Source organism: Cibotium barometz, chromosome 55, assembly GCF_041138505.1.
Source record: "Cibotium barometz isolate CiBa-2024 chromosome 55, ASM4113850v1, whole genome shotgun sequence".
NCBI classification, from domain to species: domain Eukaryota; kingdom Viridiplantae; phylum Streptophyta; class Polypodiopsida; order Cyatheales; family Cibotiaceae; genus Cibotium; species Cibotium barometz.
In genome coordinates this window covers 35,961,762-35,987,052 of record NC_141100.1, presented here as the reverse complement: position 1 = coordinate 35,987,052, position 25,291 = coordinate 35,961,762, and the positions used below count along the sequence as shown (strand labels likewise).

Genomic DNA, 25,291 nt, shown 5'->3' with positions numbered 1-25,291 from the left:
TGTCTGATAAAAGGATGACAATGATGATGATTTTATCCAAATATTAAATCAAGGTTGTTGATATTTGTGTGATTTGCATCTTGCAGGTATGGCTTGCACCTCAAGTGTTCGAGCAACTTCCATGTGCAATGGATATTTTCTTTGAGGATGATCCTGAGCTGTTTGGTGAGGGTACCAAGGTGGCATCAACAGACTTCTCTCCCAACGCTAGCATTGGACAGTCTTTCAGTTATTGTATCGAAATGTTCGAGAAACATGGAAAGGCACTTGAGACTTTGATGAGTAAATTATCAGAGCTTAGAGAGCTTCCTACTGTGGAGAAAGATTTGTCAATAAAACATGGGATCTCTTATAGCACTTCAAACATGATCGTTCCCATACTGAGCTCACCTTATGTTGCGGGGCTCCCCTTCCAGCTGGTTTTCCTTCTAAACTCTCTTGTGCAACATGGATATCTAAGTGGGCCTACCCTTGGGCAGAAGTTCATTGAGTTGATTCAACCCTCTGAAAAGATGCCACTAGAGCATATCATACACTTGTTGGGTAAGTTGAAATTGAGAGAAGACACATGCTATACCCCTGAAAAATGGTTCAAGACACAAACCCAACGATTGTCTAAAGAAAAGCATCAGGTTAAATCAAGCAAAAGCTTGTCGAATGATGGTCTTGTGGAGATCCGGAGAGTTTATATAACTCCCTCAAGAGTCTATTTCTTGGGTCCAGAAGCTGTTGTGTCAAATCGTGTGACCCGGCATTTCATTGACAGCATTGACAATTTCCTACGAGTCTCTTTTGTAGAGGAGGATTTCGATAGCCTCTCTTCTAGTGTGCTCATGTTTCTGAAGAAATCAGGTCCATGGGGGTCATCATCATCTTGGCAGAAGCAGCATACAAAGGTGTATGAACGCATCATTTCTATTCTGAGGGATGGTATCAGTATAGGCAGCAAAAAGTTCGAATTTCTTGCATTTTCTTCAAGTCAGCTACGAGAAAACAGCGTCTGGATGTTCGCGTCGGATGGAAAAAACTCGGCAGATGACATCCGAGAATGGATGGGGAACTTTTTGAATATAAGAAATGTGGCAAAATGTGCAGCTAGAATGGGGCAATCTTTCAGCTCTTCAACGAAGTCATTGAATGTGTACCCAGATGAAGTTGAGGAGATCCCTGATATATTGAAATCTGGTTACTGCTTCTCAGACGGTATAGGAAAAATCTCCGAAAGGTTTGCCACAGAAGTGGCCAAAAAATGTAAGCTAAAGAGGCTGTACAGTGGAGTACCATCACTGTATCAGATACGGTATGGTGGCTACAAAGGAGTGGTAGCAGTTGATCCTCGTAGTACATACAAACTTTCTCTACGGGATAGCATGAACAAGTTCCCCTCTACACAAGTTGGCCTTGACATCATCAACTGGAGCCACTTAATACCAAGCTACCTTAATCGCCAAATCATCATTCTCCTCTCTACACTAGGTGTGAATGATGCCGTTTTTGAGAGAATGCAGCTGAAGGTGATGCAACGGTTGGATCAGATGTTAGATGATGGGGAGGTCGCTCTTGATATTTTGCAGACTTTCTGTGGAGGTGACACTCACAGGGTTATGATGGAGATGATCTCAGCAGGTTACGGGCCGGGTCTCGAGCCTTTCTTGAAGAGGATGTTGTATGCTTTTAAAGTGGTGCAGCTCATGCATCTTCGCAAGAAGACACGCATATTTGTTCCTAAAGGTCGGCTTTTGATGGGCTGTCTAGATGAGACAGCAACTCTGCGCTATGGGGAAGTGTTTGTGAGTGTTTTACCGACACCAGGGACCCCACATAAGATTTTCAGTGATGGACTCAATCCAGTGGCTGTCCGTGTAGTGAATGGGACAACTCAAAATGTTTGCATTGTGGAGGGCAAGATAATCGTGGGAAAGAATCCTTGTGTCCATCCTGGTGATGTTCGTGTACTGACTGCAGTCGATGTTCCAGCTCTGCACCATCTTGTGGATTGCATTGCTTTTCCACAGCAAGGTCCAAGGTGAGACTCTTATGGATATGATACCAAGTTGTGCAATTAAGGATCGTTAAGCTGTGTGATATCTAGTGGTTTAAGCAAGTAAAGTTGTGTGTGAGTGTAACTGAAGGGCAGCTGTAACACGGAAATCTTACCAATCATGAAAATTGATCAAACACATGAACATGCCAGACAAGAGAGAGATAGACAACTCTGCGCATTACACACTAGGGGCCAGAAGATGGGCTGACCACACCCTCTTCCCCCCCCCTCCTCTTTCCCCCCTTTATGGTTAGATTACCAAAAAGGAGTCTATTTCATTTACAACCTTGTGGGTGCCCAGGGATTCTCCATTGGCTAGCACTGAATCTTCCAGTACAAGATGAAAACAAAAGAAAAACATATGCTGAATTTGATGTCCCTTCTCAAAACAAGAGAGCTTTCCCAGCTTAGAGCACATGCAGGACAACCATGGACAGCCCATAGCATTCCCACATCAGCCCATGATAGCCCTGTAACTCCATCTTCCACCTGTCTGGCTCACAGAGCAAATCGACCAGCCTTGAGGGGCTGTTTTCAGAAGTCAACCAGCTCTCAGTAGCCATAGAAAGAGTCGATTAGCAATGGTTTACATGCCAGAGGGTAGCAGAACCAGCCTCCCACACAAATCGGCCAGCTTTTATCGTGCTCCAGATGCCCTGACTAGTAGCTTTTTGAGGGCTGTAAACAGCCGGCTAGCACCAGAATCACCTCTAAAAGTGGTCGATCCACTCCTTACACCTGGTTGATATCTGTCGTGGTGGATGGGATAGAAGGCTCCAAATCTGGTCGACCAGCTCTCCCATGCACCAGGAAAACATGCGTATGCTCCACTTGAATTCTCCTCTAGTAATAGAGTTTGTCCACCAATAATAACTCAGGTGTGTGCTTTTTAGGTCTAGGATGGGGCGCCTACAAGCATTTTGCTCAAATCAGGTCCGGTGCCTGTCTTTTGGTTGCCACATGTATTAAAAGCCTTACCAGTGTGTAACTTATAAGTTGTCCGGTCACTTATAAGTGAGTGTGGACTTGCACCCATAATTATTAGTATGTGAAATCATAAAGCTGTAAATTGGGTTTTTAGGGGCACTTCTTACTTGCAAAACACATGTTAACCACGTGTTAGTCCCTAACAGGTGTGCCCATACACGCCCACAGGCAGGGTGCCCAGGCGTCCCCAGTCCCATGGACAACACAAGCAGTAATCTTAGGCATTTCCAGGCAACAAATATAAAATCAAGGTCATGCACACACATGAGTGCAACTAGACCGGAAGAAACATCCATCTGCTTAGTTGTATCAAGTAGTGTTTAGGGCTTCATGATCCTTCCGGAATCTTCCCAAAACATAAATACAGAAGATCACCAGGATAGCTAGTCCCAGGATATCACATCATGTCAGGCTCCATGAGCCATATATGTACTATCATGTGAGGCTCCATGAGCCATACATGTACTGTCATGTCAAGCTCCATATGCCATACAAACACACCATGTCAGGCTCCACAAGCCATACATGTATGTCATGTCAGGCTCCATATGCCACACATGAACAATAGAAAATAGAAGCAATGAGGAATTTTGTGACATTCCCCTCGGCTTCTAAGTAGTTGACCGCAACTCAAAAGCTTCCGGATAGGCCTTAGAAGTTCCGGATATTCTTGAAAATAATCCTCGTTCATCCATTTTGCATCCAAAGCTGAATAGTTTTTAAATTTCACAAGATACCTGGGTACTAGCTTGCCACCTGTATGCTTATGCTCCTTATGAAAAACTATCTACTCAAGTTGTAGTACCTCCTCAGGCTCATCGAACTCTGGTGGATCTTCCAAAACTGGTTACATAGGAGATGGTCCCACTTCTGCAAGATTTGGAATGGACCATAATACCTGTTCGAAAGCTTTGAATTTCTTTACCTGGCCGCTTTCGAAGACGTGCTTTCTCGAACTTAAGTAACACCCGGGCATGTCATGATGTTTGAAGATCTGAGTCAAGAACAACTTTGCCATGTGCTCTGGCTTGATTGTTTTCCTCACAAGAATAAAATGTGCTTGTTTGCTAAAGCGATCAATGATAGTCCATATAGCATCATTACCATGTACCAATCTCGGCAAATCCACAATGAAATCCATTGTCACGTGCACACCCAGAAGGTGTTCAAGTGACATGGCATATCAGAGCATTTATAAGCATTTAGCAAATAGCATTCAGGAACATCAAGTATTATTTAGGGCATTTATAGCATATATCTCAACATGTGTAGCATGTATGGGACTGTTTCAGCTCCTACATCAGCACATAAGGCATTCATAGCAATTTAGAGCACGCAACATCATGGTCATGGATTGTGGTCAGCAGCCTATAGGGTCCAGTCAACCAGCTGACAGCAGCATATAAATATTTATGAAGTCGTGTGGACACCAGTAAGCTGGCCGACTGCAGTACAATACCCGACCAACATCATAAAACAGTATAAATAGAAGTGCATCATAATCAGTAGGACATCTTCCTCTCTTCTCAGTGTTTCCTACCTAGGGAGCAAGGAGAGTCAGTAGATCAATATATTCAGCATTTAGACAATAGTAAGGATTTAGATCAGCCATCTTCCTACCTCCTACATAGAGGAAAGCTGGCATCCAAGGGTGGACCTCAACAGTGGAGAAAGGAACAGTCATTCACCATCAGCATTCAGCATCTCTCTTATTCTGAGAAGGATATTCAGCATAGATCTATTCATAGATCTCAGTTGTAACCATTGCATTTTAATATAGTTGCATTGCATTGCATTGACACCATTGTCTCTCTCTTAAGCATCATTAAGTGAAGTTTATTATTAGGCTTTAGCCTAAGGTTGTTTTACTACGATCAATCTCTTGCATGTCACATTGGTATTAGAGGTAAGCAGCCTTAGTTCATGTTCATTCCATAAGTCATTTAGTAAGTCAGCATGTTAGTCGCTTCCGCTCAGTTAAATCCAGTTCTCAAGATCTTGTAGGCCATCCTTAGGGTTTTCCCCTTAGGCATGCATTAGTAACCCATCCATTTGCATTCTTGCACAGCATGTAGGGTTGCACAGGGCTTGCATCAGTATAGTAGTCATCCTAGTAGTCAATCTAGCATTTTGCATCTGCAAGGCATACAGGTTTTACCCATGAGTTTATGACATCCATCATCAAAGGAGTAGTTGGAGTTTTGGGCTTCAACTGGTAGAAGGGGGTTCTCTTCCACATAAGAAGATAAAAGTTTTCTCCAACATTGCCTCAGGAGGTTCAGGAACGATGGAGAGGGTGTGTGAAAGGATTCCACAGAGACAGGTCAGTGGTGACTCAGGTTTTCCGAGCAGATCTAGCAGCATTTGCCATGTAGTTCCCGCAGTGGAGAAGTCTTTGGCTCAAAGGATTCAACTCTTGTAGTCGACCTCAGTCCCCATAGGAGAAGAAGTGGGGCAGTGGTTTCAGTGGAGAAGGGTTAGTAGAGGAGTCGAAAGGTTGCCAGGTGTACCACCCAGCAATAGTTTAGCAGAGGGTATCTCAACATGTGTAGCATGTATGGGACTGTTTCAGCTTCTACATCAGCACATAAGGCATTCATATCAATTTAGAGCATGCAACATCATGGCCATGGACTGTGGTTAGCAGCCGACAAGGTCCAAGCAACCAGCTGAGAGCAGCATATAAATATTTATGAAGTTGTGTGGACACTAGTAAGTTGGCTGACTGCAGTACTGTACCCGACCAGCATCATAAAATAGTATAAATAGAAGCGCATCATAATCAGCAGGACATCTTCCTCTCTTCTCAGCGTTTCCTACCTAGGGAGCAACATATTCAGCATTCAGACAGTAGTAAGCATTCAGATCAGCCATCTTCCTACCTCCTACATAGAGGAAAGCCGGCATCCAAGGGTGGACCTCAACAATGGAGAAAGGAACAGTCATTCACCATCAGCATTCAGCATATCTCTCTCATTTTGAGAAGGATATTCAACATAAATCTATTCATAGATCTCACTTGTAACCATTGCATTTAATATAGTTGCATTGCATTGCATTGACACCATTGTCTCTCTCTTAAGCATCATTAAGTGAAGTTTAGTATTAGCCTAAGGTTGTTTTAGTATGATCAATCCCTCGCATGTCAGAACCATGGGAAAGTCAGAACCATGGCAATGCTTTCCCATGGTTCTTGTGGAATGGGTAAAGGCTGAACCAAACCAGGTGTCTTGTGCCTATCAAATTTGACTTTTTGACACACTAGGCACTCACGAACATAAGTTTCAATATCCTTGCGTAAAGCTGGTCAAAAGAAATATCTTTCCAAAGCCTGTGTAGTAGCCAAACTGCCACGATGGCCTACATACGGAGGAGCATGACACTCTTCCATAAATTTTTGGGACCATTCTTGGATCACACATGCGGTTTTGCATCATTAGAAAACCATCTCATGTCGGATAAGATAGGACAATAGTACCAGCATTCAAATCAGCCCAAATAAGCTGAAAATATGTGTCCAAAGAGTACATATCTCGTATCCCTGATAAGTCCTGATGATAGGTAGTAGTCACTGTATGCACTTGAGGCCAGCGTGAAAATGTGTCCAAAGAGTACATATCTCGTATCCCTGATAAGTCGTGATGATAGGTAGTAGTCACTGTATGCACTTGAGGCCAGCGTGAAAAAGCATCCGCTACCAAATTCTTCTTGCCCGGATTATGCAAAATCTGAAAATGAAACATGGACAAGAAATTTGCCCACCTTAGATGCTTTTCTGAGAGTTTAGGCTTGTAGGCATATGCTCACTTATGGTAGTGCTATGTGTGAACAGGGCTTAACCAAGGGCACTTTTTCCCATGTGGTTTTTCCCCTTGGATATCAAGTGTGAAAGGACACTCTACATATAATATTTTGTACTTCTATATTATATGGATGTGACACACATGCAAGGGTTGACTTGCATTTTGTGGCTACCACACTTTTGGCTCTCTCTCTCTCTCTCTCTCTCTCTCTCTCTCTCTCTCTCTCTCTCACATTTCTCTGTGTGAGCTTCTTCATCCTGCACCTAACCCTAATGTGCAGGTTTGTGTGTGTGAGTGTGTGAGTCCAACACCAATAATTGGTATCAGAGCTGGGGGCTTCCTATGGAGTTCTATCCCTCAAATCTGCAGCAAACTGTGAAATTCCGTCGCTTGCACAGTCTTTCCGTCGCCTGCGGATTTTTGCTGGCGCAGTCCGTCAGTCCATCGCCTGCGAAATTCCGTCGACGGAGCCAGTGGTCCGTCGTCGGGACCAATCCGTTCGTTGGCACCTTCCGTCCGGCTCTACTCCGCCAGATTTGGCCGCCACAGCCCCCCAAGACCGGCGGCTCTAGTGGATGCAGCACCACCGCCGCCCCTCCCGCACGGCGGCACTAGTGCAGCCAGGACTGCCGCCGCCCAACAGCGCCTCCCGTCCGTCGTTGCGCCATTCCGGCTGCCAGTGCTCCGTCCCCGTCCGCCGTTGCTGTGCCATTCCGGCCGCCATTGCTACGTCCCCGTCCGTCGCTGTGCCATTCCGGCCGCCACTGCTACGTCCCCGTCCGTCGTTGTACCATTCCGGCCGCCACTGCTCTGCCGCCCAGAGCTGGTGGCACTATTGGGGGGAGCTCCGCCGCAGCTCAGTTCACAGGCGGCGACGCCCAGCCCACCGGCGGTGCACGTCCACCTGCACATCCGTACTGCCCCTCCACGTGCAGGTACTTGTGTTCCAAGAAACTTAAGGATTCAAAAACAAAAGCTTTGCAGGCACTCTACTCCAGATTCAACAAGTTTTGGGGGACTGCCAAGAAAATTTGAAAATTGCAGTTGGTCCAGGGTTCACATGCAATTTGGGGGATTTCTCAATTTGAGGCCAAATTGAAAAATTGGACATGTTGCTTTGCTTGCAATTTGGGGGTTTTCCAAATTGAGGTCGAAATCAGCAAATTGAGCCTCTTTAGTTGCAGAAATTTGGGGCTTTTGTGAAAATTGGCCAATTAACTGCACATTGAAGCGATTGGAGTGCATAAAAATTGGGGCTTTTAAGATTGGAGCATGTAATTGGGCATTACAGCTGTGATTTGTCACATATGTATACACATTGTGTGTAATTGGACAATTTGGTGCAGGTTTACACTTGCTTTAGTTTGCAGGAAAACATTTGCACAGGACATTTGGTTGCCTGGCAGTGCACATTGGTGCTTGGTTTGCTTGCAGGTATATTTTGTTGACATGGCTCAAAATGCTACAGATGTATTTGGTGTGCTCACCCAGGAGGACAAGTTGGATGGATCTAACTACTCCCTCTGGAGTTTCATGATCCGTAATTTGCTGGTAGCCAAAGGGCTTTGGGGCATCGTGTGTGGTGATGACACACGCCCACTTACCATACAGCCAGCCACGCCTCAAAGAGGAGGTGCTCAAAGAGCTCTTGAAGTAGAACGTGCTCCCACACAAGAGCATAAGAGATGGGACTCTAGGGATGCACAGGCCATGTCATTGATAGCTCTTTCAGTGAAAAGGACTATTATTCCGCACATTTGTTCTTGCAAGACATCCAAGCTTGCATGGGACACATTGGAAGCAATGTATCAGGTACGCAACGAGGCAAGAGTTGCCTACTTGAAGAGGCAATTGGATCTTCTTTCTATGGATGAGGGTGACTCCATGGCAGATCATCTCACCAAAGTGAAAGATTTGCAGGAACAATTGCTCAACATTGATGAGGTTATCCTAGACAGAGGTTATCCTAGACATTGATGAGGTTATCCTAGACAGACAGATGGTCACCAACACTCTTCATTCTTTACCACCTTCCTACTTGGGCTTTCATACCTCTCTCAAGCTCTCTATGAGAGGAGGTGGTGATCCCGTCACTTTTGAAGAGTTGGTGGGTTTACTCTTGTAGGAAGAGCAAACAAGAGCAAAGTTATCGAGCAACCGTGGTGGAGACAAGGCATTTACAACCAAGGATAAGGGTAAAGCAAAGAGCTTTAAGCATGGGGGACAACAGTCTAGCAAGGCTGGTCATGGACAACCCTCTTCTGGTGGTGAAAAGTTTGACAAAGGGGATGCAAACAAGCCCAAAAAGAAGGGCAAATGTCACAGGATAAGGGTAAAGCAAAGAGCTTTAAGCATGGGGGACAACAGTCTAGCAAGGTTGGTCATGGACAACCCTCTTCTAGTGGTGAAAAGTCTGACAAAGGGGATGTAAACAAGCCCAAAAAGAAGGGCAAATGTCACAACTGCCATAAGCCTGGGCACTACATCAGTGAATGTAGGAAGCGGATTGCAAAAGAGAAAAGAAAAGAAGCAGGCAATGCAGTAGCAGACTCTTTTGATGACAAAGCACAGCAATCAGCTAATGTAATTCAGGAAGAGTACACTTTTTTGGTCGCATGCACTAGTGACACATCAAGTGCTTCAGACAATGATATGTCTTGCATTGCATCTGATAGACAGGATGTATCATGGTATTTTGATAGTGGTGCTTTGAGCCACATCACTTCATGCAAAGATGTATTTCAGCACTTGGTGATGCTTCAAATGGCCGCACTGTATCATGTGCAGATCATACCACATATCCAGTAAAGGGAATTGGCAATGTCATACTTATTGTAGCCAATGGTGGCAATATATGTATGAAAGATGTATTGTATGTTCCAGGGATAAAGAAAAATCTGCTCTCCGTCTCAGCCATAAACGACCAAGGTTTTAAGGTTGAATCTGAAGATGGGAAGTGTTTGGTAAAAGACCCATCAAAGGGTTATGAAATAGTCACTTCTGGAACACGATACAAAGGCTTGTATAAGCTGGACAGCTATGACAAGCGTACTTATGATGCAAATACAGTGGCTGCCCACACTCTTGCTATGCATGATACAGAGCTATGGCATGCTCGTTTTGGGCATGTAAATTTTCGGAGTTTGATGCTTATGCAGAAGCATCATATGGTTGATAATATGCCGCCTCTTGAGTCTCCAACAAGACATGTATGTGAGGGGTGTATTTTGGGAAAGATGCAACGAAAACCATTCCCCAAAGATGGAGCTGTTAGAGCTGAAAGTAAATTACAGCTCATACATAGTGATGTATGTGGTCCAATGCGGACACTATCCATAGGGGGGCATCTTTACTTCGTCACATTCATTGATGACTACTCCAGGTTTGCTTGGGTTTACCCTTTGAAAGCGAAAGCAGAGGTGTTTACATGCTTTCGACACTTTGTAGCAATGGCTGAAAATATGTGTGGATGTAAAGTCCAACACTCCGCTCAGATAGAGGTGGAGAATACATGTCAAATGTATTCAAGGATTATATGCTTCAAAAGGGCATCAAACACCAATGTACTGTGCCTTATACACCGCAGCAGAATGGTGTAGCTGAAAGGAAAAATAGATCTCTCATGGAGATGGCAAGATGCATGGTGAAAGCACAAAAGTTGCCTCACAATTTTTGGATGGAAGCTATAATGTGTGCAACTCATGTGTTGAACAGGTCTCCAACAAGAAAACCATAACACCATTTGAGGCTTGGTATAGCCGAAAGCCAACAGTGGATTATATGTGTACATTTGGGTGTTTGGCGTATGCACATGTGCCAGAACAACTCCGAACAAAGCTAGATGACAAAGCAATGAAATGCATTTTTGTGGGCTACAGCAATGAGAGCAAAGGATACCGTCTTTATAATCCAAGATGGACTATTACCCATTGCAATTAGGGGGGATTCAGATCAGCCAGCCCCTACACAAGAAAATCCTCATGTAGAACATGTCGAACAGCCAGCCATTCAGCCCCCTTCTATGGAAGAAGTGGAAGATCTTGTCAGGGAAGAGCAAACAGCCATAGACACAGCCAAGTCAGTGCCAAGATGGTTGCTGAAAACTTTGCAAGAAAGCAAACTTGCAGCTACACTCACAGGTAGAACAAGGGCTAGTTCCAGCCATGCATTGAATATGCATTGTGGGGAGTCTGCATTAGCCACGGGTGGTCTCTTTGATTCAGGAGAGCCTTCTTCTTATGAAGAAGCACATGAGAATGAGCATTGGGGGCAAGCTATGCAAGCTGAAATCTCTTCTATCATGAAGAATAATACTTGGGATCTTGTGGAATTGCCTAAAGGCAAGCATGTCATTGGAACAAAGTGGGTGCACAAAGTCAAAAGGAAGTCTGATGGTACTATTGACAGGTACAAAGCAAGACTTGTGGCTTAAGGCTACTCCGAGAAAAAGGGAATAGGGACATCAAAACTGCATTCTTAAATGGGGATTTACAGGAGGAAGTATATGTAAATCAGCCCATTGGTTTTGTAGTTCTTGGTGAGGAACATAAAGTATGCAGGTTACACAAAGCATTGTATGGGTTAAAGCAAGCTCCAAGAACTTGGTATGATAAAATACATGCTCATCTAACCAGCCAAGGTTATGTGAATACTCCAGCTGAAAGTACATTGTATGTGAAGAAAACCGGTGCTGATATTCTCATAGTCATCTTGTATGTAGATGACATGCTCATTACAGGTACTAGCAAAGCACAAATTTCAGATTTGAAAGCTGATTTGAAAGCTGAATTTGATATGTCAGATTTGGGGCCTTTACACTACTATCTCGGCATACAGTTTATGCATACAGATGATGGCATTGTTATGCAGTAAACTAAGTACATAAAAAGTTTGCTAAAAAGGTTTCACATGGATGAATGTAAGCCCATTTCTACTCCAGTATTTCTTCTCTTTGTTGAGATCCAAACGATAGTGCCATGACATCCCAAGTATCACATTACATCCTGTAAGTGGTGCTAACAGGAAGTCTTCATGATCCAAATATCCTTGAATCTGTATGTGAAGCTTCCCGATGATGGGAGTGGCTTTGACTTCCTTACCCTCAAAGGCAGCATCTGCTTGACATTCCATGCCCAATTCCTCGGGCTTTAGCCCAAGAGCAGTAGCCATTTGAATGGATATAAAGTTATGTGTAGAGGCATTATCAAAAAGGAATAAAGCTATTTGATCTTTAATTTGCTCCAAGTCTTGCATAAAATTCTGCTCTTTGGCTTATGTACAGTATTACCCTGTACATCGGGTATAACATTCACACTTGGTTTTACATCTTGCACATTATTCCTTTTGGCATTCTAGGGGCATTGAGATTTCATGTGATCCTTGCTCCCACATAAGCACTTCCCCTCTTTCATGCAATAAAAAATGTGCTGTTTGGACAGCTTAGGATCATCCTTTTTACCCCTCGGCTTCTTTTTAGAGCCCTCTTTTGCATCCTTGGACTCATTGGGCATAAACTTAGGTGGTTTTCCACCCTTTTTTTGCTCATTTCCAGCTTTGAATTTTCCCTTGTATCACTTGTACTTCACTTATTCTCATTAATCTACTTTGAGTGTTGTGCTTCCATCTATCTCTTCTTGCTTGCTGCATCTATGTGTGTTTTGGTACATTGATCTCCACTCCAACAATTGGTACTTGAGCAAGTTCCTTGGCTCTCATCCCCTTGTTATCTTCTCCTCGAGTTGCTCTTTTGATTATCTCAGATTGAGCTATTCTCTTACGTGGATAAGGTATTCCATATAGTGTGTTGTTAACTATGTTAATAATTTTTTTTTGCGTCTTGGGACTCGTTCCATGCTGGAAGGTTTTTGCAAGCATCCTGGGGGAGTGTCAATTCGTACTATTTTGGGCTTTCTGCACAACTCTATACTCTGTAATTTTTCATACTCTTTCTACATCTCCAATTGTCATCAGTGATCTACTGGCAATGATTTTGGTTGCATTTAGTGGGCATTGATAGTACTTGTAGGTAGTTGGGATATTTGCATTCTATATCAGAGATTAGTTATTTGCAGGTAGAATGGAAGACACTGATGTATTTGGGATGCTTTTCGCTAAGGACAAGCTTGACGGGACCAACTACCCATTGTGGTCCTATATGATGCGCCATGTATTAATCACCAAAGGGCTTTGGAATGTTTTTATTGGCATTGAGGCATGTCGTGTCTCGCCGACACAAAAGCATAGTACGGGTACTTTGGATGGTGATACAAGTTCTAATGTAACTGTGGCATCTGTCTCTGCACCTCCCACGATAAAACAAGCTAGATGGGATGGCAAGGATGCATAGGCACATGCATTAGTAGTGGTACTTTTAGTGAAAAGAAGCATTATTTCTCATATTCGCTCATGTAAAATTGCAAAGCATGCTTGGAATGCACTTGTTGCACTTTACCAGGTGCGTAACGAGGCACAAGTGGCCTACTTGCGTAAGTAGTTAGAGTCTCAACATATGAATGAGGGGGATTGAATGGATGAGTACCTCACAAGGAGTAAAGATCTCAGGGAGCAGCTCGCATGTATTGATGAGACCTTCTTGGACACTTCTTTGGTATCTACTGTTTTCACAGTTCTGGCAGATTTATACTAGGGTTTTGCATCTATACTTTGGTTCATGATGAAGAGCAACCCCAATGTCCTTACTTTTAATGAGTTGGTTGCATGCTTTTGCAAGAAGAGTAATCTCGAAAAAATTGAACTAGTATGCATGTGAGAGATCAGGCATTTGTCGCCAGTCAAAAAAGTAAAGGCAAAAGCTTTTCTCATGGTGGTTATAAGCTAAAGGAAGAATAAGTCCAATTTTTTGGAAAGGATTCCGAGAAGGGGGGTGATAAACCTAAGAAGAAAGGCAAATGCAACTACTATCAGAAGCTAGGCCATTACAAAGATAAATGCAGAAAAAGGCTGGAGAAGGAGAAGAAGAAAGAGTCAGGCATGACTGTGGTTGATGCATCAGCACCAAGTGTTGAAAAGAAGTCAGTGAACTATGCATAGGATGATTGGGCATTCATTGTGCACTGTAGTTATGAACCTTCCATCCATGATATATGCATGTCAATGCATAGTTACGAGGTGTTTCATGAAACGTGGTTTATAAACGTTTCAGAAATGTTTCATAAACGTTTCTTTCAAATCCCATACATTTCAAAAACGTTTTGTACAAAGAGGGAGAGTACAGGTCCCAAAATTTATATTTAAGTTTATAATATGTAAAAAATATGTTGCCTTCCCTGCAAAACAATATTAAACATTAACCATTTACACATTAAAACATGTTACAAGTTGAAACTAAAGAATCTGGGTGACCCAGTTACAATGGGCACCCAACCGACCAATCATCTTAAATAATTTGGCAACATCAAGAACAAGATGCGGATTCCATCATCAATAATGGCAAGTGCTCAAAACTTTAGAAATAATATATAGAGCAGCCTATAGGCAAGAGTTACATAATCCACTGAGCACTCATAGTCCACTGTCCCAGGCATAGATGCATCAATGGCATGCAAAAACATAGTGCCCTTGCAAGAGGACACCAAAACATTATACACATTCCTCTTGCGTATATCTGACCACCTATCACATAACAATGTGCAACAATACTTGCTCCACGAGAGAGGCTCTTTCAGCGCCTGCAGTCTCTTGGCATACCAGCAGATATGACATGGGGCATCTATACATTATATGAGCAGGTTTTTGGGCGAGTCAGATGCCCAGGAGGTATGTCCGACATTATTGCTAGCACCATTGGTGTGAAGCAAGGATGCCCACTTTCCCCCACGCTATTTGGGTTATACATTGATGAGGTGGCTGACTTCATTACACGGGGAGGCGGAGATGGAGTTGATTTAGCATGTACCTCAGTACATATTATGCTTTATGCTGATGATATTGTATTAGTGTCTGAGTCTCCAAGAGGTCTACAGCAGCATGTAGATGCACTCGATGATTTTTGCTCATAGAGGGGTGTTACTGTGAACCTTGGGAAAACCAAGGTTATGGTCTTTCATACATCGAGACAGGGCAGGAGTCAGCTGACATTCACTCTCGCAGGACGCAAGGTGGAGGTGGTGACATCATACGTGTACCTAGGGGTTACCTTCTGTGCAGCAGCCACGCGCTTCACCATGGGTTCAGCAGCCAGAGCTAGATTGACACGGGGATATGCAGCATTGGCTATGCTAGAGAGACAGTGCCACCAGGCGCATTTTCAGGAGCCTCGGACGAAGGGGTGGCTATTTGACACATTAGTCACACTGGCACTGATGTATGGAGCACCGGTATGGGCGCTAGGCCTTGCTACCCATTGGTGGACACAGATAGAGAGACCACAGGTCCTCATGACACGCAGCAAACCGTTAGTACCTCATGACATTATCCGAGCAGAGTTTGCTACGCCTCCTATGATGGTAGAGACCATATTCTAGACTATATTCTTGCTAGACAGATTCAGAGAGATGCCACAGGACAGATTGTCATACAGAGTTTTTGAGGCATCTAGACAGCTGGCTGAGGCAGGAGACAGAGGATCATGGTATGCACAGGTCACACATTGGTTCTCACAGCATGGCCTAGACATGGATCATCTACCACCATTCCAGTATGACAGGGATGCACCACATATCCGTCTCTCTCATAGTGAGAGGAACAGAGTATTGAGACAGGACCTATGGCAGCTCTATACACGAGAGACATGGATATCGCCTACACAGCCTCTTCCACCGAAGATGCTATACTATAGAGATCACTTCATGAGTATCACTGATGATGGAGAGGCCTAGATACATGGAGGGCTTTTTACCACACGGCTCCCGAGTGGCTATTGGTTAGCTTAGAGTTTCATCACATCGATTGGAGATCGAGGCTGGCAGAGCAGCACGGATCCCCCGAGAGGAGAGGGTATGCAGATTGTGCAGAGAGGAGGTGGAGAGTGAGGAGCATTATGTATGCAGATGCAGAGCATATACAGCCATCAGAGAGAGATATCCCATTTTGTTCAGAGAGCCACATTCCCTACGCCAGATCTTTGAGGCAGCAGACCAGCGCATACTTGGGAGATTCATTCTAGACATACAGCGTCACAGAGAGACATCATTACAAGCTCAGACAGCTCCAGTGGGGGGACGACAGACATAGATTACTACATTTTTTCAGAGATCCATCCCACTCCCAGCCCCTACACAGCAGGGAATTACTCTCTAGAGAGCAGAGACACTCAGAGCCCGCAAGAGATAGAGGACACCTGGCTTTCGGACACCATGCCTATACCAGAGAGAGATGACAGAGATCAGAGCTCAGTTTCACAGAGAGGGTGCGGAGCGACTGGCTCGCTTCAGAGCAAACCCAGGCATGTTCTTCAGGGAGCTATGGACACCCCCTTCATTGATGTATACCATTTTATATCCCCAGTATGGTACAGGATGGAGCTAGCTAGGTTGCATATCATGATTGTATTCCATGCATATAGCTTTGCATTCTCCTAGTAGTAGAGCTCCATCCCCTCCCCCACTCATTGTACTTATTGCACACCCAGATTCAGCTTTTTAGTTCAGTACTTTTTCATTTTGTTGGGATGACAGAGGATACCCCACACAGGTACACTGAATTGTCTCATAGGCCGAGTTCGGTCTTTTGGAAGACGTTAATAAAATCTTTCTTTCTTTCTTTCTTTCTCCCTCTCTCACACACACTCTCTCTCTTCCTCCCTCAAGGCCTCTCTCTAGAGTCTAGACACACACACACTCTCTCTCTCTCCCTCTCTCATACACACACATTCTCTCTCTCATAATCCATCATGCCTAAGCCGGCCAATCCCGCATGGGATCGTTTCACCATAGTGCTTGGACTCTCCACCGCCGGTTCAGGAGGGAAGCGTTGGAAATGCCGGTATTGCGGCTTCGAAGGGAATAGCACCATCACCTGAGTGCTTCGTCACATGGCAAAGTTGGGAGGAGGTGGAATCTCCGGATGTTAATCCATTCCACAAGCCATTGCCGATGAGGTGATTAGGGAGAACTCTCATTTGCAAGTGGATAACACAAGGTCAAGCCCACCTCTGTGACAACAAGAGCTCGAGGAAGAGAGACTCATGCCCTCTTCAGCATGTGGAAGCTCAAGTGTCAATATTGGGGAAGGATCGGGGTCAAGCTCCCAATCAAAGCGACCACGACATCCCTTTGATGATGCTGGTGCTAGAGGGCTTGTACAACCCACTTTACAAGCCACTCAAAACACGAAGGCCTATGTAAAAGAGCGGCAATGAGTGGTGGAGATTGAGATTGCACGCACCATCATTGAGTGCAATCTCTCTTTTCATGTCCTTCAAACCCCGCAATGGAAGAGGATGGTCAAGGCCATTGCTGGCGTCGGTTCATGCGATGGATGGACGGGAGTGAGCTACGTTGACATGAGGACGAGAAGCTCACCGAGGAGAACGAGAGGATTGCCTAATTCGTTTGCCTATTCGTTTGGGATGGGCCAAGCATGGATGTAGCATCCACTCCGATGGATGGAGTGATCGGAAGAGGAGAAGCATCATCAACATCCTCCTGTCTTGCCCTCTTGGCATGTATTTCCTACGAGGAGTGGATGCCGGGAAAGCCGGTAGAAAGACAAGTGGGAGTTCCATGTTCCAACACATCCGCCAAGCAATCATCGAGGTAAATTATTCTTTGTACATACTATAAGTCTACATGTTTATGTAACATAGTACATGTCACATAGATGATAGTACTAATTACATGAGCACTTTGGGTTGTAGGTTGGCCATGCAAATGTGGTGCAAGTCATCACTGACAATGCATCCAATTGCCGTGCAATGGGTCGCATGGTGGAGGAGGAGTTCCCAACAATTGTTTGGACTCCATGCACATCCCATTGCATTGACTTGCTCATGGAAGATATCGGCAAGTTGCCTTGGGTCAAGGACATTTTGGCCCAAGCAACCACCATTGTGACCTTCTTCACTAAGAAGGTGAAACCCTTGGCCATCTTCCGTGTTCATTCGCGATTGGAGCTCGTGAAGCCCTCCAAAACAAGGTTTGCCTACATGTGGATTGTTTTGGAGAGACTACATGCCGTTCGTAGTGAGCGTCAACGCATGGTGGTGTCCCAAGAGTGGGAAGAATGGGATGATCATCTAAGTCCCGAGGCTTATACGGTGCAACGTAAGTGCTTGGATCCTTCTTTTTGGGATGATGCACGGGCCGTCGTAGTTGCGATGACTCCATTGTATCGAGTACTTTGCATGTCAGACATGGAGGGATCCACTTTGGGCCTTCTCACACATTTCATGAGAAATGCAATTGAGGAGCTTCAAGCTTGCACGACACTTGATGCAAGAAGGTTAGTAAGTTATTCCTCCCTCATGTACTCTCTTTTTTAAAAAAAAAAAAAATTCCGGGAGAGAGATCCTACTAATAGTTAACATTACAACTCGCTCAACGTCCCAACCACGCTGGTGTTGTGAGCTACAAAATCATCTACACAGCCCTCTGAAGAGGGCGACGAGCACACTCGACCACAGAGAGCGGAGGGGCTACACTGGAGTCCTCCCGGGAAAGGCGGCCAGAACACGATCGACGCCGAAAGGGAAGCTTATGGAGAGCGCGGATGAGAGGTGCCACCGAGGGGTCCAAGCAAGGTTTGAACCCAAGACCTTTCGGTCCTAGGCAAACACTTTACCACTTGGACTATCACCTCTTTGGCCTCCCTCATGTACTCTTGTGTACATAGTACTTGTAAGTTTGATTTTAAATTTTTCTATGTATAATGTGGCATATGCTTTAATAGGCTTGATGAGATCAAGACCATTGTGGATAGGAGGTGGCAATGGATGTGTAGGCCTATTCATGGTATGGCCGCATTCCTTCATCCTCTTTACAAAACAAGGGAACTCTTCTCGGATCAAGAGATCCAGTCCAATGCAGACGTCTATATATGCGTCATGTGCTTGATGATGAAGTACAAATCAAGATGGACGAGGAGCTCATTGCCTACAACAACTTGACCGGGCAATCGTACACTCGTCCTACTTCTAGAAGAAGAGAGGTGATGGTGAAGCCACTCTCATGGTGGGAGACGTATGGCTATTCCACCCCATCTCTATAAGCTTTTGCCATGAGGATCCTTGCCCAGGTGACGGTCATTTGCCATTGCCTCTTCTAATTCTATTTACTCATATTATTAAAATTTAAATTTTTTATTTTTTGCTCTTAGGATTGCTCTGCGGGTGCAGGCGAGAGGAATTGGAGTGCATACTCTCTCGTGCACATGAAGATTAGGAACAAGCTTAGCACATCCCGTTAGAGCGCCTCGTATATTGCCGCGCTAACTTGCGGATGGTGCGAAATCTTCAAGAGCTTCACATCCTGAAGCAAGTAGAAATTAAATGGTGATATTATCTAGACTCGTCACGACTCACTCTACAGTCTAGACTCTACCATCTAAGGTCTTGAAAGTTGACTTTGGTCTCTCTCTCTCTCTCTCTCTCTCTCACTCTCTCATAATCTATCTATCTATCACTATCTATGTGATATATATATATATATATCTATCATGATTCATTGTGTATGTATGTATGTATGTATGTATATATATAAGAGACACCTCTAACGTCTCGAAAAAATACGAGTCTTTCGAGGTGCGTACTATACCCGCCTCGTACCAAACGTCTCTGACACCTCTAACAACCTTGCTCTTGACTCTCTATCTCCCATGTGTGATCCTTGGATGCTTGACCCTAACCTTAACCCTTAAGATTAGTCCTAATCCATGCTCCACTAGAGCTTGTTCCCATGCTCCCATGCTCACGAGCCTAATGTGGGTTAGCCTCCTAGTATATGCACTCGTAATGTGCATATAACATACTTTCCTTCTCTCAAAACATTGCACTCTTGCAATGAAAAAAAGGAGAACTGCACTAAACAATATCAACCGACTCCCAAGTCGAATCCTCTATTTCCCTATCTTTCCACCTAATTTTAACCTCAGGAATTAGTCAACTACAAAGTTTCCTTTCCCTGAATTCAAGTATCTTATCAGGTTCATGTGGGACATAGGATAATTCTTCGACTTTAACGAGTTCTTGAGGAGTAACTGTGTTATCCTCACCTCCCAGTTTTCCTTTCAATCTATTGATATGAAAGACTTGATGAACTCTAACATGTGGAGGTAGTTTAAGTTCATACGTAACCGTGCCAATCCGATGTATAAATCGAAATGGACCACGATATCTAGGAGATAAATTCGAGCATTTTCCTATTGACAAAGTTTGAGAATCTTTAGGAACTTTTAAATAAACCAAGGCTCTTGGTTCAAAAGACCGAGGTAAGCGTTTCCTATCAGCATAAAACCGTGTCCTATCTTGAGCACTCTTGATAGAATCCTGAGCTTCGGTCAGCATTTCCTACATATCACGCAAGAAATCCCTCGATGCATCAAGCTCGATGTCCTTAAGACCGACATCAATAGGTGCCTTGGATTGATATCCATACATAAGCATGAACGGACTAAAACCAATAGCCGTATGTTTAAAACTGTTATAGGCAAACTCCATCATTGGAAGATATTTTTTCCAATTTGATGCTTTTCCAGAGATATATGCACGAAGCATATTCTCTACAATATGATTCATACGCTCTATTTGCCCATCAGACTGCGGATGATCAAAGGAATTCATACTCAAAGTAATTTCCTTGTTGGTAAACCATTCGGAATAAAGTAGGAAAACATGGCATTATAAGAGCAGGAACCAGGTATCCATCGGCGGTCCGATAAACTCCTATCTGCTCATGGAATTATCGGCGTCTCGAGTTACCCATATCAACATAGAGAGTCATCAATGTCTCGATGAGTCACATATGTCTATCCGTAAGCCATCAGGTTGATTATATAAATCACCTAAAATACGGAACTAGAGAAAGAAATGCCAACAAAGGAAAAATCCAAATTTCCTTAATCCAAACACAACAAGATAAACTCGTTGAACTTTGAAGAAAGAGATTTCAACAAGTGAAAATGCCGACGAGATTACACTCATTAATACATGTAGGCTATATATAAAAGAAGTTTATCTAGAGAATGCCCACACAAGACTTTTCTAATTTTATAAGGCCTCAAAATATAATAATTTTGAATTCTTCTCCATTCCTTCTCACTTTTTCCACCCCCTCCTTCTCTCTGTTAAATGAGAGAAGATTAAGCTTTAATTATTTTTTAATCATAATTAAATCCTAATTATGATTAACATTAATAAAAAATGAGCTTTTTAAGAGGTGTTTATACACGCGGGAGGAAAATAGAAGGAAAATTCAGAATTGAGAGGAGAAGAGATTTCCACGCACACGGGAGAGCATTTAATGCATCAATTGGCTTTTCTACATTGCATTTTAGCAAAAAATTTACAGAAAATGGATAGCATATCCGCGGAAAACCCGCAAAAAATGGTTAAAAATACATTTTTAACCATAAAAATGCTTAAATAAAAAATTAGAAAAAATTCCTATAAATTATAGAAATTCAGGGAATCCATTCTACCAAAAATATCCGCAGTAAAATATGCGGTATTTTGGTAAAAATTTTCATTAATGCTTATTTTAAACCATAAAAAATAAAAAAAAATGATATTAAACTCACAAAATTTTCCCACAACGTTGATTTTTCCATTGAATAGAAGAAACACGCATTCCAACTGCCATATCGACGATCCACGTGCAAAATCATCTAAACAAATCAACAAAATAATATTTTTATTTAGTAAATATTAAAATTTACTTCAAAAAATACCAAAAATTACAATTAAAAAAAAATCAACAACAATTAACTAGAGATTGCTCTGATACCACTATTAAAACCCTAAGATCTCTCTAGATAATTGTTATGCATAAACATGCATAAATCAGGCATAAACTCATCCACCCGACCATCCCCGAGCCCAAGGGATTTACACATGAATTATAATGAAATACATCATACCTTTACCTTGATGTCCCATATCATCAAGAGGTATAACTCCAATCCAATAGTATGTAGCCATAGTGTGAAATGGAAGGTGAGTAGTTATGATCCTCTACACAAGAGAACATAACATAACCTAGCCTCAAGATAACATCAAGAGACCATAGCCTAAGCCCCCCTTGAGTGTGCCCCATGCCCCTATTATATAGGAGGGCCCTCAAGTGACTCTTGACTCTCCATCTCCCATGTGTGACCCTTGGATGCTTGACCCTAACCTTAACCCTTAAGGTTAGTCCTAACCCATGCTCGACTAGAGCTTATTCCCATTCTCCCATGCTCACAAGCCTAATGTGGGTTAGCCTCCTAGTATATGCACTCATAATGTGCATATAACACTTATGAAGCTTGGAATGGCAGAAAGCCCTTTGTGGTGTTAGAATTGTGCATCTCAGTGTTATATGGACATTTAGGTATTTTCCTCTTGTGTAGTGACTCGTGAGCTGGTCGGCCTATTTTAGGGCAGTCGGTTGGGTCATATCCTCACTATATAAGGCTGGTCCTCTTTGCTCACTTTAACAGTTCAATCCCAAGTACATGTTCAACACTTCTTGCTGGCTAATTGCCATTGTAAAGCTGTCATGCTATTATAAAAGGTGATCTTGTCCGCAAGCTCTCTCTTGTTTTGTTTATGTTTCTGCCTGTGCAATTCTCCAACACGTACCTCTATCGAACTTAATTTTCCCAAAATAAAAAGTCATGTACCGATACCGGTTTTTCGTACCTTCGTCTCGTTTTGTACCTATGTACCTGACAACTATGATTCAGGGTTTGGGTGGACTGCAGTGCTTGAGGAGGCACGGGATCCTCAGAGAGGAGCTTCACAGAGCTGGAGTCGGAGGACCTATTGACATACTCTTCCTCCAGGAGCACCATCTCTTTGAGGGTCCAACCCATAGACGCGAGAAGATTCTCCAGGGTAGAAGCTACACCTTTTGGTCCCGCGCCTTCGGCCCCTCCAGGATCCACGACATTGGCAGTCCCAGGGCCTCCCTTAGTTTCTTTTCAACTTCTGGAAGGGGCTATGGGATAGTTTTCAGCCAGGGAAGATTACAGTGTTTCTATGGCAAGTAGCCCATTAGAGCTTAGCAGTTGGCTCTTGGTTGGCCTTCAAAGGTAGATCTGTAGTTTGCTTCAGGTGTGGCCATCCACATGAGTCCCAACATCATTGCCGTTGGGATTGCCCGAAGGCTCAACTGGTTTGGCAGAGGATTCTCCACATCTTCACTATGGACTGGGCTCCCCGTACAGTTACTTGGGGCACAGTGGCTTGGGCCACAGAGCTTGAGACTGTCATGGCATATGAGGAGGATAGTGGGGGACTGGCATTGCATGTTGCTCATCATCAGATCACGACAGTTCCAGTTCTGGTCCCATCTATAGTTCACTGGACTCGAGGTTCTTGTCAGTGATGGGAGATTTGCAGCAATATTTCTGCATAGCGTATATGTCCAGCTTGTTGCAGTGAGGACACCTGCACTCAACCTGCGGAGTCCATCCGAAGCATATGGCTCGACATCATTCACACTCTTCATGGACATTGGGAGAAACTCCAGGGTTGCTCTGATCGCATGTGGGAGTGCCGTGCGGGCTTCCTGGGGACTTGGGGGGATGACCCGTTTCTCACTATGAGTAGTGGTGAGCCCATTTGGCATTATAGAATGCCAGTTTGGTTGGTCCCTCCCCCTTGTATGATCTAGCCCCCTCCCACTAGAGGGGCCAGCTTAAGGAGGAGAGCACCACTCCCCCTTTTTTCATTTTGATTATTGTTTCCTTTACAGAGATATATTTGGCCCGTGTGGATTTTTTTTTTGGTAACTAATAGAAGGATCTCCTTTCCGAAAAAAGAGAGAGATAAAAAGCAAATTTAATCTCAATACTAACATAAGAATTACTTAAAAAAGGTTAAATTGACATTGAGAGAGAGGTTGTTGGAGCCCCCCCCCCCCCCCCCCCCCCACTTCGCGCTACCCCACCTCCCTCTTCCTATGCTTTTTTGCCAGCTATTGTCCTCACCCTCCCTCCCCTTTCTTGCACACTACCCCTTTGTTTGCCCTTTGCGCGCTTCCTGCCCTTGTATCATATGGCTCAGATTTGACATTCCCAACTCATAGCTCTAGTCTTTGTTTGCTTTTGTACCATGCGGAGATTACATGGTCACTACTGTATCACTTTTGGTCTTAGAGACCCATTGGATCTTTTGCAAATGTTTAATATAACTTTCTTTCTTTATTTCTTCCACCCACCCCAATTCTTCCCCTTGTTGCCCGCCAGCCCTTTCGCCCGTCCTTGGTTTCTTCGTGATTGACATCAAATCAGCTACATGTTTGCCAATCTAACTCATTCATCTTCTGTACTTATCTTTGATTAATGTTCCGTCTCCCCAAGCCCTATCCTCTTCGCCCCTTCGTCAGGTGTTTTCAGCTTTCGGGCAGGTCCTTTCTTTTGGCAAATATCGACATCTTTTGGTCTTCTTACCTCCAAGAGGACTCCATGCAGCCACTTCGTCATCCCCGATTGAGGCTGCCATTCCTTGCCCTTCCTTCTTAGAAGCAGACCTCCAGCTCCTCGCTTTGATAGTCGCATCCTTGGAGGCCTCCACCTTGGTTTGCAAGATTGTGTGTTGCCTACGAGCATGTGGATACCTTAGAGACCTTTTGCAGGCAAGCCTTATTGGTGAGATTGGAAAGATCACTGATATTCATCCTTTGGGACGTGGATACTATCAGGTTGAGGTGGATTCGACTAAGCAGGCCATAGAATGATATGGTTTTATCAGAGAACTATTACGAGCACTTATCTTAGCAGTCCCGTGATGGTGAACATCCCCCTCCCCCCCCCCCCCCCCCACACACACACACTCAAGTACCTTCGACGAACCCGCCACCGGTCCCTTCTTTCTGGAGATCGTTGCCTCGTCACGATCGCTCCAAGCATCCAGATTCCCGTGAGGCCCTCTGACCCTTGGGAGCCTTTGGCAGGCCCGATCACGCAGCCCCTACCCCCCTTCCCTCGCAACCCTTCTTCCTCCGACCTCCCTCCTCAACCCTCATCATCCCCCCCCCCCCCCCTCCCCCCCCCCTCCTCCTCCCCAAGCCCCCTGTTGTCATCTTCTACTCTGTTTTTCCCCCTTGTAGCTTCCTCCACCCCGACTTCATCAAATGCACCCCCCCCTTCCCCTTTTTTCCCGTTGCGCCCGCTGCGTGTGTGTGACTTGCAGAGGAGTCAACATGCTAGTTTGTTCGCCACTTGATGCGCCATTTCACGAGTACACTAGCGATGACCATCGTTGCCTCTCATGTGCGTGCTCTCCTGTTCAAAACATGCGTAGCACACATGATTGCCTCCATCCAAAAAATATGACGCAAGCCCTTGCCTTTGACCATAC

The 25,291-nt window shown here is 44.2% G+C and overlaps 1 pseudogene across 1 annotated transcript in view; it reads left to right on the top strand.

Moving 5' to 3' along the window:
• Positions 1-25,291, top strand: part of LOC147607687 (putative RNA-dependent RNA polymerase 1) — a 41,804-nt pseudogene that overhangs the window by 512 nt on the left and 16,001 nt on the right. Inside the window, exon 2 of the transcript XR_015264693.1 lies at positions 87-2,026. The product of XR_015264693.1 is annotated as a putative RNA-dependent RNA polymerase 1 (transcript). The remainder of the gene's footprint in view (positions 1-86; positions 2,027-25,291) is intronic.